The 15,444-nt window shown below is 44.6% G+C and overlaps 1 pseudogene; it reads left to right on the top strand.

Annotated features, from left to right (window-relative positions):
• The first annotated feature begins 318 nt into the window (after nucleotides 1-318).
• LOC136351572 (uncharacterized) lies at nucleotides 319-3,370 on the top strand (annotated as a pseudogene).
• Nucleotides 3,371-15,444: the final 12,074 nt, after the last annotated feature.

Below are 15,444 nucleotides of genomic sequence, written 5' to 3' on the forward strand. Positions count from 1 at the left end.
AACATGAATAATTTGTGGTATTATTTTATAATAATTATATATAACTATTGTTAATATTGTTTACTTGGTTTGAATTTCGTGGATTATTTTTTCATGATTTTTGTGCTTTTCATGTAGATGGATTGGCAATGGATGCGCGCGGACCGACGGTCAAAAGGGTTTATTGATGGCTTGCATAATTTTCTGAAAGTGGCAGAAGCTAACAAGCAGAATAATGGTTTTATCCGTTGTCCATGCACTATTCATATTCACTTGTTTGAGACGGGCTTCATGCCAAGCAATAATGTTTGGACCTCGCACGGGGAGCAAGGGGTTCAAATGGAAGAACATGAAGTAGAAGATGAGAACATTCCGGACTGGGCTCAGTACGGTGGATTTGAAGGAAATACAACGTGCGAGGTGGAAGGGGCTGACGTTGAAGATGATCTTGGTCAGATGTTGCAGCATATCAAGGAGGACTGCGAAAGTGAAAAGGAGGCTCAGAAATTAGAGCGTATGTTAGCGGATCACAAGACACCGTTGTACCCAAGCTATGAACAGGGGCACAAAAAATTGGGTACAACTCTAGAATTGTTGCAACGGAAGGCCAAAAATGGTGTCAGTGACAAGGCATTTGGCGAGCTATTGAAACTAGTGAAGAACATTCTTCCAGAGGAAAACAAGTTGCCCGAAACAACATACGAAGCAAAGAAGATAGTCTGCCCTCTAGGACTTGAGATTCAAAAGATTCATGCATGTCCGAACGATTGTATCCTCTATCGCGGTGAGGAGTACGAGAACCTGGAAGCATGCCCGGTCTGTAATGCACTACGATACAAGATTAGAAGAGATGATCCAGGTGATGTTGATGGACAGCCTTCGAGGAAGAGAATTCCTGCTAAGGTCATGTGGTATTTCCCTATAATACCACGGCTCAGACGTTTGTTCAGGAATAAAGAGCATGCAAGATTGATGCGATGGCACGCAGAAGAACGTCAACAAGACGGGATGCTGAGACACCCCGCCGATGGGTCGCAGTGGCGAAACATTGATAGAAAGTTTAAAGACTTTGGAAAGGATCCACGAAATGTAAGGTTCGGTTTATGTACGGATGGCATGAATCCATTAGGAGAGATGAGCAGCGGCCATAGTACTTGGCCTGTTACGATGTGTATCTACAACCTCCCCCCTGGCTATGCATGAAGAGGAAGTATGTTTCAAGGCCCAAAGCAACATGGTAACGACATTGATGTGTACCTAAGACCACTGGTCAAAGATCTCAAACCGTTGTGGAAGAAAGAAGGCGTCCCTGTGTGGGATGAGGACAAACAGGTGGAATTTAACCTACGAGCGCTGCTACTTGTAACCATCAACTATTGGCCTGCTCTTAAAAACCTATCCGGACAGTCCCAAGGGGTACAAGGCTTGCACCCACTGTTTGGATGAAACTGAAAGTACGTATCTGAAACATTGTAAAAAAGTTGTGTACATGGGGCATCGTCAATTTCTTGTTGCGATCCACCCCGTCCGGAAGAAAGGCAAGCATTTCGAATAGAAGGCGGACCACCATAAGAAGCCTATATTTCGAAACGGTAAAACCGTGTTCGAAATGGTGAAAGATCTCAAAGTAGTGTTTGGAAAGGGACTTGGCAGCCAACCCATAGCCAGCGAAGATGGTCACGCGGCGATGTGGAAAAAAAGGTCTATTTTTTGGGAGTTACCCTATTGGGAAGTCTTGGACGTCCGGCACGCAATCGACGTGATGCACCTCAATAAGAACCTCTGCGTCAACTTGCTGGGCTTCCTAGGTGTATACGGGAAGTCGAAAGATACACTTGAAGCACGCAATGATCTAAAAGATACGAACCAACGCGAGGACCTCCACCCAGAACCAAAGGAGAAAGGAAGCCAGTACTTGAGTCCAGCCAGCTACACTCTTAGCAAGGCAGAGAAGGAAAGTATGTTTGAATGCTTGGAGAGCATCAAGGTACCGTCTGGGTACTCCTCTAATATAAAGAGAATAATAAACACGAAGGATAAGAAGTTCACAAACCTAAAGTCTCATGACTGTCACATGTTGATGACACAGCTACTTCTTGTTATAATTAGAGGTATTCTCCCTGACAATGTTAGGGCAACAATAACAAAATTATGTGCTTTCATGAACGCAATATCATAGAAGATCATCGATCCAGAAAGATTAGAAGCCCTTCAAAATGATGTGGTGCAATGCCTTGTCAGCTTTGAGTTGATCTTTCCACCTTCCTTCAACATAATGACGCATCTTCTAAGTCACCTTGTGGAAGAGATCAGTATTCTCGGGCCTGTGTACCTGCACAACATGTTTCCTTTCGAGAGGTACATGGGCATTCTAGAGAAGTACGTTCGTAACCGTTCTCGTCCGGAAGCAAGCATAGCCAAGGGGTATGGAACAGAGGAGGTCATCGAGTTTTGCTTAGAATTTATTGAAGACCTTCGTCCGATCGGGGTGGCCGAATCACGGCATGAAGGGAGGCTACGGGGAAAGGGGACTCTTGGAAGGAAAGCAATTATGACTGTAGACAATGATTTATTCCGTAAAGCACATTTCACGATTTTGCAACAATCTTCTTTGGTTGCTCCTTACATCGAGGAGCACATGGCGATTGTAAGGAGCGAAAACATCGATAAGTCAGAGGGCTGGATGACATGATGTCACATTGATACTTTCCCCGCTTGGCTACGGCAACATCTCATGCGTAACGCGACGATTAACCAACAGCTAGCCTTCTTGGCGAGGGGACCATCTGGGTCGATCATGACATGGCAAGGATATGAGATGAATGGATACACATTTTACATAAGAGCCCCAGACAGCAAGAGCACGAACCAGAATAGTGTTGTTCGTATCGATGCCATTAGGCACGATGGCCCAACCAGCACGTATTACGGTGCCATCGACGACATATGGGAACTTGATTATGGACCTCTGAAAGTCTCTCTTTTCCTTTGCCAATGGGTTAGGCTGAGTGGTGGAGGTGTTACGATCGATGAAAGTGGGATGACAGCAGTTGACCTTGCCAAGGTTGGATACTCGGACGAACCATTTGTCCTAGCCAATGATGTAACGTAAGTTTTCTACGTGAAGGACATGGCTAGCAAAGCAAAGAAAGGGAAAGGGCCCGACAAGCCTAAGCGCCACATGGTTCTCCCTGGCAGAAGGAAAATTGTTGGAGTCGAGGATAAGACTGACGAAGATTACGATCAGTTTGATGGGCAACCTCCATTCACGGTGACAATTGACCCGAGCATCCTCCTATCAAATGAAGACACCCCTTACTCACGAGCTGATCATACGGAGGGAACATTAGTGAGGAGAAAGTACGTGAGGAAAACAAATGTATTGTCGTAAACTGTTGTATGGATGATGTAATTTTTTTAAAAAATGTATTGAAGATCCATCTCTTTCTATCGTTGTATGGGGATACATGATTATTACAATTTAAACCAATTTTAAATCGGCGATATGGTAATTATATATGATTATTAGAATTTAAACCAAGTTTAAATCGGCAATATGGTAATTATATAAGATTATTACAATTTAAACCAATTTTAAATCGGCGATATGGTATTATATAAGATTATTACAATTTAAACCAATTTTAAATCGGCGATATGGTAATTATATATGATTATTATAATTGAAACCAATTTTAAATATCGAGGGGTATAAATATCTAGCCGCGCGGATCCCCTTCTCCATCGCCAACACTTAGCCAAATTTCATCGCTCGTCGTCTTCATCGTCTCGGCGCCATCGACCTAGCTAGGGCATCTCCCGGCGCGTGTCTGCACGCCGTCGTTGCTGCCTCCATCGTGCTCTCTCAGAACGCCGCCGACACCGCCACCCACACCGCCGGCCGCATTTGACCCGGTGAGCCGCCGCCGCGCCCTATCGGCTGGGGATCCCCCGGCCCAAATTGATCCCCCAGCTCCTCCTCTCTCCGATCTCTCTCTCCTGTGATGGATGTATGTCGTCGACGCCCCACAGCGGCCGCCCGTCGCCGCCGCCGGTTCGCCCAAGGGCACCGCCGTCATTGTCGCCGTCGTCATTGTCGTCGTCGTCTCCGCTGGCCGTCGTCGTCTCCGCTGGGCACCGCTGACGCCTCCGCTGCGGCCGCTCGCCGCCGCCGCCGCCGGTTCGCCCAAGGGCGCCGCTGTCGTCATTATGTTGCCGCCACCGTCGTCGTCGTCTCCGCTGGCTGTCGTCGTTGCCGCAATCGTCGTCGTCGTCGTCGTCGTCTCCGCTCGCCGCCGCCGACGCCGCCACTGCGGCCGGACGCCCGCCGCCGCCGCCGCCGGCAGTTCGCCCAAGGGCTTCGCGCACGCTTCGATGTCGCCCTTGGCCAGCGCGCGGCCACTAGCTGCTGTGCTCGCCGGCCCACCCTGCGCTGCCACGCCTATGCCATCGCCGCCACTACTGGGCCATGCCGCCGCCACGCCGCGCCGAACCTGCCAACCGCCGCCGCCACGCCGTTCGTCGGTAGAACGAACGCTAGAACGAACTACGAACCCTAGAACAAACGCTAGAACGAATGCTAGAACGAACGACGAACCCTAGAACGAGTACGTTAACGAGAACGAGTACGTGAACGACAAACCGTAGAATGAGTACGGGAACGACAAACCGTAGAACGAGTACGGGAACGACAAACCGTAGAACAAGTACGTAAACGTTAATGAGAACGAGAACGATAGCGATAGAACGATGATATGCCCAGAACGAGAATGAACGACGAATCCTAGAACGAGAACGAGTACGTGAACGACAAACTGTAGAACGAGTACGTAAACGTTAACGAGAATGAGAACGATAGCGATAGAACAAACGATATGCCCAGAACGAGAACGAACGACTTACCCTAGAACGACAAACCGTAGAACGAGAACGGGAATTTTTGTGTTCCATGCATGTACTAACGTGACCGATAGTACATGTTGTAACTAATAATTTTTGTGTTCATTCTATTTCAGAACATCTGTGGTCCAGCATTGACCGCCGCCGCCGCCGCCGATCAAGCTTAAGTGGTCCAATAAGGCTTTGAAAGAAAAAATAGTAAGGCAAGTTCACGTATGCCTGATTTAAAGTAGTTTTCGCTTGTCATAATCATGTATAGTTAACATATGCCGATTTAAAATAGTGTTGACTTGTCATAATCATGTATAGTTAGCATATGCCAGATTTAAAATAGTCTTGACTTCTGAGAAACATGTGTAATTAGCATATGCTAGATTTATAATATTTTTCGCCTATGATAATTAACCATCTTTAATAATCATGTGGAATACAGATATAAAATAATTAATACATTTGAATAATCATTGAAATTGCACTTAGAAATTTTAAATTGTTTATAAATAACATATGACGGTAGAAAATTTAGTAACACTTGTAATTTAGTAACAGTTGTGATAAACATGTGTAATTAGAATATGCCAGATTTGTAGTTTTCGCCTATGATAATTAACCATTTTAATAATCATGTGTAATATAGATATAAAATAATTAATACATTTGAATAATCATTGTAATTGCACTTAGAAATTTTAAATTGCTTGTAAATGCCCGATTTAAAATAGTCTTGACTTGTGATACTCATGTATAGTTAGCATATGCGCGATCTAAACTAGTTTTCGCCTATGATAACCACACGCGATAATAATGTGTGGTTATAAATAAAATTTAAATTGTTTATAAATAAATTTAAATTGCACATAGAAAATTTAAATTGTTTATAAATAAGTTTAGTACACTTGTAATTTAAAATATATAAAATTATCATTTCATTGTAATAATTCGCTTGTATGACATACGAACAGATGGCTGATCGCGATGATGACGAAATCATCTACGAGACGATACGCGAGGGCAGCAGCCAATACTGGCATGATGATGAGGGGATCGAGGATCCCTACCGGTATTTAAATGCGGAGGGCAACGAGGAGGTCAACGAGGAGGTCAACGTGGAGGGCAACAAGGAGGAGGCCTTTGGTAGCCAAAGCCAACCTTCCAGTGTGGAGAAGAGGGCACGCGGTCAGCGCGGTCCCACGAGGAAGATTGAGGGTCGGCATGTCATTACTGGGGTAGGACAAGACGACCGACCTATTGCACCGGCCGATGCAGCCCGCAACTATGTGCATCACAGCGGCTGGGTTGTTAGGGATAACGTCCCCATCAACATAGTCAACTGGCATAGAAGAAGGGAACACGGGGACGACGAACTCCCGTTCCTCCCAGATGCGCAGAAGGATATGCTCTGGAAGACAATGCTAGAGACTTTCACGATACCAGAGGAACATCAGGCAAAAGTGCGGGAATGGACACTCAAGAGAATGGCCGAACAGTTCCAGGACTTCAAGGGAGACCTTTACAAGAAATACATCCTGAAGGGCCTGACTCCTAACTTTGACAATTTCCCCAAGCTCACGGATCATTGGAATGAATTTGTAGCTTACAAGACAGGGGTGGTAGGGCAGGCAAAGATGACGAAGAACAAAGCTAACGCCGCTAAGAAGAAGTACCATCACCACCTAGGATCAGGCGGATATAGCACGGCTATGCCGAAGTGGGAGGAGATGGAAGCGGGCTTGATGGAGAGAGGTATCGTTCCGGCCACGGTGAACTGGCCGAATCGATCAAAGAACTGGTACTATGCTCACGGTGGAACGCTGAACCCCGTTGATGGATCGTTTATATTCGGCGATGAGATACATGAAGCAGCCAGTCGACTACTTGACGCAGTGGAAGCATCTTCAGAGGGCACGTTCTGGCCGGACAGAGAAAAGGACGAGCTTACGCTTGCACTACAGAATCTGTAGCATCCAGGACGAATGCGAGGAAAAGGCCTCCTCCCTTGGAAACTAGGATTCAAGGAGGACAGCCACACGTACAAGAGTCGGATCAGGAGCAAGAGAGACACGGAGGCGAAGATCGTAGACCTGGAATACAGGGTTTCGTTTCACGAGGTCAGGATGGAAGAGGAGGTGGCAAGGAAGGTGGACGAACGACTGGCAGCACATCGGAGCCAGTAGGCGCCTGTAATGGTCAGTCCCTCAGGAAATCGCAGCTGTTGCGCCTCTACTGGACAGGTTTGATCGCAGAGCATGGAAGCAGCACCAGCTCATGAAGAAACCACCTATCCCGTTGACGGAATCAAGCATCGGACATCGTGCGAGCTGCATATTCCCTTCAGGAACTTGACCATCAAGGTTTGCTCTTGTACTTGTAAACATTCCATATGTCGTTGCACACATAGTTTGATTACTAATTTATAACCTCTACTGTCGTCAAGGTGGCGTCGGGCATGGCCTTCCCAACGGATCCGACAGGGACATACCATTGCAGGCCGATTCCACCTGGGTAATCCAAGATCGAAATCAAGCAAGTGGAAGCCACCTACGAGGATCTCGAGTTGGAGATACCTGGAGGGGACGGGGAGACGAAACTAGGAGACACAAGCCATGCCATCATACTATGGTGCAAGCGCTACATCGTGTTTCCCGATGCTCGATCCCCTCCTCCTGCACCATCGTCTCCGGCTCCTCCACCTCCTGCAACTCCTCCGGCTCCTCCGCCTCCTCTGTCTCCGCCTGCACCGTCTTCGCGTGCTCCTCTGCCTGCACCCTCCAAGACTCGCCAAGCTGCACCACCTCCTCCGCAGGCACCTTCCAAGAGTCGGCAAGCAGCACCACCTACTCCTGCAAAGTCAAGGTCCCGCCAACCTTCTCCTGCAAAGACGAAAAGGCCGACGAAGAAGGCCAAAGTTGAACCACGGCCGACTCCCTATACGAAGCCATACTTGTGCACCGACGAGGAGGTTGACGCCACAGTGAAAGAGGACGTGAGGAAGCACTTCAAGCCTTGGAGTTCTGAAAAGAAGATTCCTATAGACCCGAAGACCAAGAAGTTCTTCCAAGGCATGAGCGCACCTGCAGAGGAGAAAATAGGACTAACAGACTATGAGCGAACCGTTAAGAAGGCTCACGACAAGTCCAAAAGACAGGCCAAAGCAGTCCCGCAGCTTGGAGATCAACCACAACACGAGCTTGATCCCGGTGACACGTTTCTTACACCTGAACAATGGCAAATAAAAGTATTTTTGAAAGAAACCGGACTATCCTTTAAGCAATTGACGGCGAGAAACGACGCAGACATCCCAGTGGCCGAAGTTAAATACCAGTTCAAGCTGGGTGAACTGCTTGTCAAGCCTGATCAACTGCAGACTCTCTCCACACAGTTGCACAAGTTCCATGAGTGGTACATGCAAGAATCAGCTAAAGGTAGAACGATGTTCGGAGCAAAGGTTAAAAACGCTGATTTCTTCCTCGGAGATGATGTTGTATGGATCCGCTTCAAGAAAATCTTCGACGTTTACAATCTTGACGCCCTCGACGTTTCTATTCTCAGCACATGGTTTTTGTAAGTAGTTAAAATTTTTGCGTTCGTACTTAATTAGCTCCTTGTGTGTCCATGATGAAATTAATTAAATTACTGACATTCTTGTTGTAGAATGGAGATTCAAAAGGCCTGTAGGGAGGGTACTTTCAATACTTGGTGCATAGACCCCAGCAAGATTAACACGAGGATGCTAACAGACTTCGAGCGAGACACAGTGAAAAATCTTGTCCACCTCCTGGTGCAGTAGAGTACAAAGACGTTCATACTTCTTCCGTACAATACTTCGTGAGTTTCTACCTGCCTTCCATACAAATTAATTTACATCTCGTCCACATGCCTTCCGGAAGATGTTCATACTTCTACTGTCCTACAAATGTACAGTTTAATATATATATATATATATATATATATATATATATATATATATATATATATATATATATATATATATATATATATATATATATATTTATCGATCATCTCACACACTCTTGTAGATTCCACTGGGTCCTTGTTCTTTTCGACCTTTCAACATGCATGGTTCACGTGTACGACTCAATGGATAAAGACGAAGAAGTTTTTGACCAGCTGATTCGAGCGATAGATAGGTATCGCTATATATCTATTCCACTATCCTAACTAATTTACGAAATTTGCTATTGATATACTCGAATATTCATTACTCATAAAATGTGTGTGTACGTGTATATATATATATATATATATATATATATATATATATATATATATATATATATATATATATATATATATATATATATATATATATATATATATATATATATATATATATATATATATATATATATATATATATATATATATATATATATATATATATATATATATATATATATATATATATATATATATATATATATATATAGGGCATGGGCAAGGTTCCGTAGAATGGTTCCCGGGACTTGGAACGAAAAACTTGGCCGGAGGTTCAAATTTCCAGTGAGTACATGCTCTAAGATTACATTGAATAACTAGTTTAATTTGCTTTCAAATATATATGAATATCAAATCTCTCGTCGTTTTCTTCTTTAGTGTGCAAAACAATCCCAGGGGAATAACATGTGCGGATTCTATGTCTGCGAATACACCCACACCCTAGCAAAACAAATTAGCACTGATCGGGAGCTGAATGTAAGTAAAAACCATATTCATATACATTGCTTACGTATCGATTTCTTGTTTATTTCTAATTTAATTTGTTTCAAATGATAGGTTATTAGAATGAAGGAAGATCTCCCCCACGAGGTTTTTATCAGGGCTGTTCAAGAACAACTGATGGGATTTATCAACGACCAGGTTCTTGATCCGGCAGGTGAATTCTACTACAACGGAGGCACAATTCATACCGTCGGTCCATCCTCCGATGAAGTTACGTTGACGACACGTAGCTAGGTAGCTAGCATTCATTTTCTTTAATGTGTACGTAATGAATGAACTATTGTAATATGTGTAAATATTTAATTATGTATAATTATTACTTAAGTGCGCGTGCGCGCGCGCGCATATATATATATATATATATATATATATATATATATATATATATATATATATATATATATATATATATATATATATATATATATATATATATATATATATATATATATACACACACACACACACACATACACACACGGTAGCGCTACATGACGCTACACACAAGCGTAGCGCGCCAGGAAGGAACGTGACGCGACACACAGCGAGAAAATCCTCCCACCAGGGCAACCAACTGAGCGCGGAGTTAAAAATTAACTTATATATAGTTGGTGGTGGATTAGGATGCCATTCGTGAGGAGTTAAAGTTTAACTTGAGTGCAATTTGATTCTATATAGATATGTCCTCTTTAAGGAGTAAAATTTTAACTTAGAATCATGAGTTAATGTTTTACTGCAAGGCAAATTGATGAATGTTTGACAATAGTCATCTCCCACAAAACAAGTCATTTTTTCGGTGAGTTGGCTTTTGCACACTTGTGAACATAGGATTGTTCGTTTTTTTTTAATTTGTTGTTATAAAAAAATACATTCCCAACATGTATAAGTTTTACAAAGCCGTATTTTTACACGGGATGCAGCTTAATAAGGTTAAAAAACATAGGGGGCAGCCTAAGTAAAAAATTAACTTGGTATCCTTATTGAGTAAAAAATTGACTTGGTATGACAACAAAAGTTTTACTCAACATATATATCCTCACAATCTGTAAGCAAAAGTTAAAATTTTGTTTGCGCTTGCTCCGGACATCGACGGCGGCGTGTCGTGGAGGTGGTCACCGCCGGTCCTGCATATCCATCGGAGTCCGATCTCGCCGCAAAGGAGGACGCCGCCATGCGCGTGGGGGCGGCGCAGCGGCCGGATCCACCACCGCCTCGCTTCTCGCCCACAGTCGCCCGTCACAGCCGTGCCGGATATGCCCCCGCCGCGGCTGGATCCGCACGTGTGGGGTGCGGAGCAGCGACCGGATGCGCCGCATCATCGCCTCCTGCTCGCCGTCGCCCATCACCGCCTTGCCCGCAGCCGTGCTGTGCCGGATCCGGCGACGCCGCGCCAGCCGCCGCTCGCCGGTGGAGGTGGAGCCGCCGCGCCTCCCCGTGCAGGTTCAGCGCCGGATTCGCCGTCGCACCGGATCCGGCGTACCGCAGCCGGATCACCACGCGTGGGGCACGGAGCGGCAGCCGGATAACCCGCCTCCCACATGCCATCACCCATCGCTGCTGCGCCTGTATCCGTGCCGTGCCGGATCCGCCGATGCCGTGCCTGCCACCGCTCGACGGTGGAGGTGGAGCCACCGCGTCTCCCTCCCGCCGACATCGCGCCCTCAGTCGCCTCTCTCATGTCCGGAAAAATAGGATCGGGATGTGGTTGGCTACGGGGTGGGGGAACAACACATGTATATATATATGCTAAAAGTTGGGAAACATCAAGTAAAAATTTAACTCAGATTATGGGTGTGGGGGAGTAGCGAATGTGTGGGGTGTCGTGAGTTAAATTTTAACTGCACAGTATGGTTGCGTAGTGGGTGGGACTGAGGGCTGTATCAGGTGTCGTTTAGTACGTAGCACCTTAAGGTGTCGTATAGTAGTTCTAGGTCACGCTACGTGACGCCACTTACAGATGCAGCGCGCCAGGAAGCTTCGTAGAGCGACTCACGGTAGTCCCCGCGTCCGGTTTATCCATTCACCTTCGCTCCCTCGCCGGTCATCTCGGTCAAAATATAACTCACCGAGCGTTGTTTCCGTTTCTATTGTTTTTTTTACCCCGTTCGCTCTAGCACGAGAGATTCATCTTTCTAATCTACACGTGGCACCATGGGCCCCACTTGTGCTCCCCAAATTCCCTTTTTCAGCGCTGTTGCATGACCAGTAAATTAATTCCCAGCAAAATTATGCTTCAGTAAAATTTTCACTCCCTATATTAGGTGCTCAATAAATCTCTCCAAAGTCAGTAAAATTTTTACTCCCTTATACAGTTGGGTTGTAGGTTACGATGACATGGTTTGGGAGTTAAAAGTTTACTATTAGTCTTTGAACTTATAATATTTGATGATCAAATTCAGTTATTTTTTTTTACAATACCCGTCTCCCACAAACAAGTCATTTTTTCGGTGAGTTAGCTTTTGCATACTTGTTAACAGAGAGGATTGCTCCCATTTTTTATAATTTGTTGTTATCAAAAAATGCATCCCAATATGTATAAGTTTTTACATATTCATTAGAAACCCTTTTTTTACACAGGATGCAGCTTAATAAGCTTAAAAACATAGGAGGGGACTATGTACATAATTAACTTGGTATCCTTATTTAATAAATTAACTTGGTATAACAACAAATATTTTACTCAACATATACATCCTCACAATCTATAAGTATAAGTTAAATTTTTGTTCGCGCTTGCTCCAGGCATCGACGGCAGCGCGTTGTGGAGGTGGCCGTCGCGGAGGTCGTGCCGTGCACGTGGGCGCGGAGCGGCGGCCGGATCCGCTGCCGCCTTGCCTACCGCTCGTAGTCGCCCGTCACAGCCGTGCCCGCCATCACCGGTGCAGGATCCGCGCTGGATCCGCCGTCGCGCGGCCCGTATCCGCGCCATATATGCCCCACCGCAACCGGATCCGCACGCCTGGGGCGAGGAGCGGTGGCCAGATGTGCCGGCGTGCCGCCTCCTCGCCTCCCGCCCGCAGTCGCCCATCACCGCCATGCCCGCAGCCATGCCGTGCCGGATCCACCGACGCCGCGCATGCCGCCGCTCAGCGGTGGAGGTGGAACCGCCACGTCTCTCGCCCACAGTCGCCCGTCACCACCGCTCTTGCAACCGTACCATGCCGTGCCATTATGTGAGGAAAAAAATTACACATCTATAATGTGAGGGGAAAAAATTACACATCTATAAAAAGACGAAGATTTATTTTACAGCTTAAAAAGAAGGCATGCAGCAGCATCCATCAGGATTCATTGAAGGTGGACGACGACCACAAACGGCGTGCAAAAATTACACAACAGAATCAGGGGCAACGCGCGGATGTACTCGCCGATGACCACACGGGGCTGCGTCGGCGGAAGTGACGCCGATGACCAGGACAGGCTTCCTCTATGCCCTTGATTCTGTTGATGCTGTCGTCGCCCGTCGCAACACGGGAGAGGAGTCAGATCCAGCGGTGCGCCGTCTCCGTCCACGAGCTGCCACCTAGGCTCACTCCCTCGGAGCAAACCGCGTCGCCGGTGTAGGGAGAGGTTGTCGCTCAGGTGGCCGATGATGCTGCCGGCTGCCCCCAGATCCGGAAAAAAAGATGGAGATTGGAGAGTGAATGGGAACAGGTTAGATTAGGGTGCCAATAGGGTTATATATTCAGTATATTGGTAGGTAAAAATAATACTATCATGGATGTGGGATGACGCTGCCTTGGTAGGAGTACATGGTGGTTTGCGATAGTGATAAAATTACTCGGGATAGTGATAACAAAAATATAATAAGAAAAAAGTATTTTTATAATATAAACAAATAAAAAAATTATAAAATCTGTGGCACGTAAGAGTGAGCGGATGGTTATGCTAACTTGAGTTAAAACATAACTAGTAAGCTAACACCATTTAGAGTAAAAAGAAATGTTGTCTGACATGTATTGAAAAAAAATACTCTGGTTGGACTAAAAATGTTAAACTGAGTTAAATAATTACTCCATATGAAACAACATAACACTGTACGTGCTAATATGACCTAATAGTTAAAAAATTATTATTGAAAACTGTCAGCACATATAGTTGGCAGTCATGCGGACGTGCAGTAGTCAAAAATTAAACTATTAGGTCAACGTGGGTGGGTTCAGGATGGGGGTGGGGGTGTGCACAGTTGGTGGGTTTGATCACTGATATATATATATTTATATATATATATATATATATATATATATATATATATATATATGCATAAAATATAGCGACACGGGCTATGCCATCTTTAGTCCCAGATGGTGTTACCAACCGGGACTAAAGATGGACATCTTTAGTCCCGGATTCACCGTCCCGGTTGTATAACCGGGACAACAGGGGGTTCTCAACCGGTGTTAAAGATGAGTTCCCCAGCAGTGATCTGACACTGGCTCGCTGTTGATCAATTCTCAATTGCGTATGTTTCCCCGGATCTCGCATGGAATGATTGATCCAGTGTACCGTCATGCACAGTGAGCTTATTGGCATCGAAGCCCGAGAAAACCACGGCGCGTGAAATTTTACTGTAGTGTTGTACTGGTTCATGATTGAGGTGTGTGGAACTGTGAACTGAGGAAGCAAACGTGCTATCTGAAACGACGTTGGAAATTAATTAATCTGCTGCTGGTGAGGGTTTTCTCATGCATGACGTACGTAAGTTAGCAGCTACTGGAAACACTAATCGGGACTAAAAATAAAAAATCTTTTAATCAGGACTAAAGATATTTTTTAAATCCTGATTCTTTTTTAAACCGGGACTATTATAGATTTTGGACAACTGATCAAAAATAGTTTCTCCGGTATTGAAAATAATGTAGTTATTTATTGTTAGGCCCAACGCTTACTACTTTGTTATTTTCAAACTAAATAATACTACCTCCATTTCAGCTTATAAGAATTTCTAGTATTGTCCACATTCATATCTATATCTATACCTAATAAAAAAATTCGTAAGGCTTCCGTGAGGTTTTTTCGTCCGTCGGCGGTTTCCTGAACGCACACGCGGTTTTTTTGCCATCCAGTTTTTTCGTGGTTTTCTAACCCGGTTTTTTTTCGTCGTTTTTTCTGTCCGGTTTTTCTGGGCCGTCCGGTTTTTTCACGGTTTCCTGGTCCGTTTTTTCGTTGATTTTTTCTATCCGGTTTTTTTTTGCGGTTTTCTACCCTGTTTTTTTTCGGCTGTCCGGTTTTTTTTACCGTGGTTTTCTTTTTTTCCATCCGATTGGGTTGAAGCACAAATTTAGTAGGATACAAATACATGACTTAGAAATTACAAAGGCCAAATAGAGTCGGGAACAATTAGATGGCCCAAAAATTGCATACAGTCCAATGATAGAAATTACATACCGAATTACATACAGAATCCAACTATTGAAATTACATGTCCAAGTAGAATACAAACATCTTATCAACCTATACAAAAAACTGAAATCACATATCACAAATAAGACTCATATGCACCCAAAATTTGGTGTGGATACTGAGCAATCTCTCACTCGGCACTAATATATGCCCCCAAATTTGTTATTTTTTTCAAAGTGAGCAATTTCTGGTTCAACGTGATACTAAATCTACGTTTATGATGGACGCAGGTAATTCTTTAGCCCTTAATGATGCACATATTAAGAATTGTATTTATTTTTTGGCATAACTTTTGGAACAATCACAATTGAATCTGGATATTTGATTATTCGTCTGCTCTCATAGACTGGAATTTGTAAATTATTCTTCTACTTCCTGCTCACTACTTTCCCACCTTTTACCTAAACTAGAAAGGTAGCCCGC

Source organism: Oryza sativa, chromosome 8 (genome assembly GCF_034140825.1).
Source record: "Oryza sativa Japonica Group chromosome 8, ASM3414082v1".
Classification (NCBI taxonomy): Eukaryota; Viridiplantae; Streptophyta; class Magnoliopsida; order Poales; family Poaceae; genus Oryza; species Oryza sativa.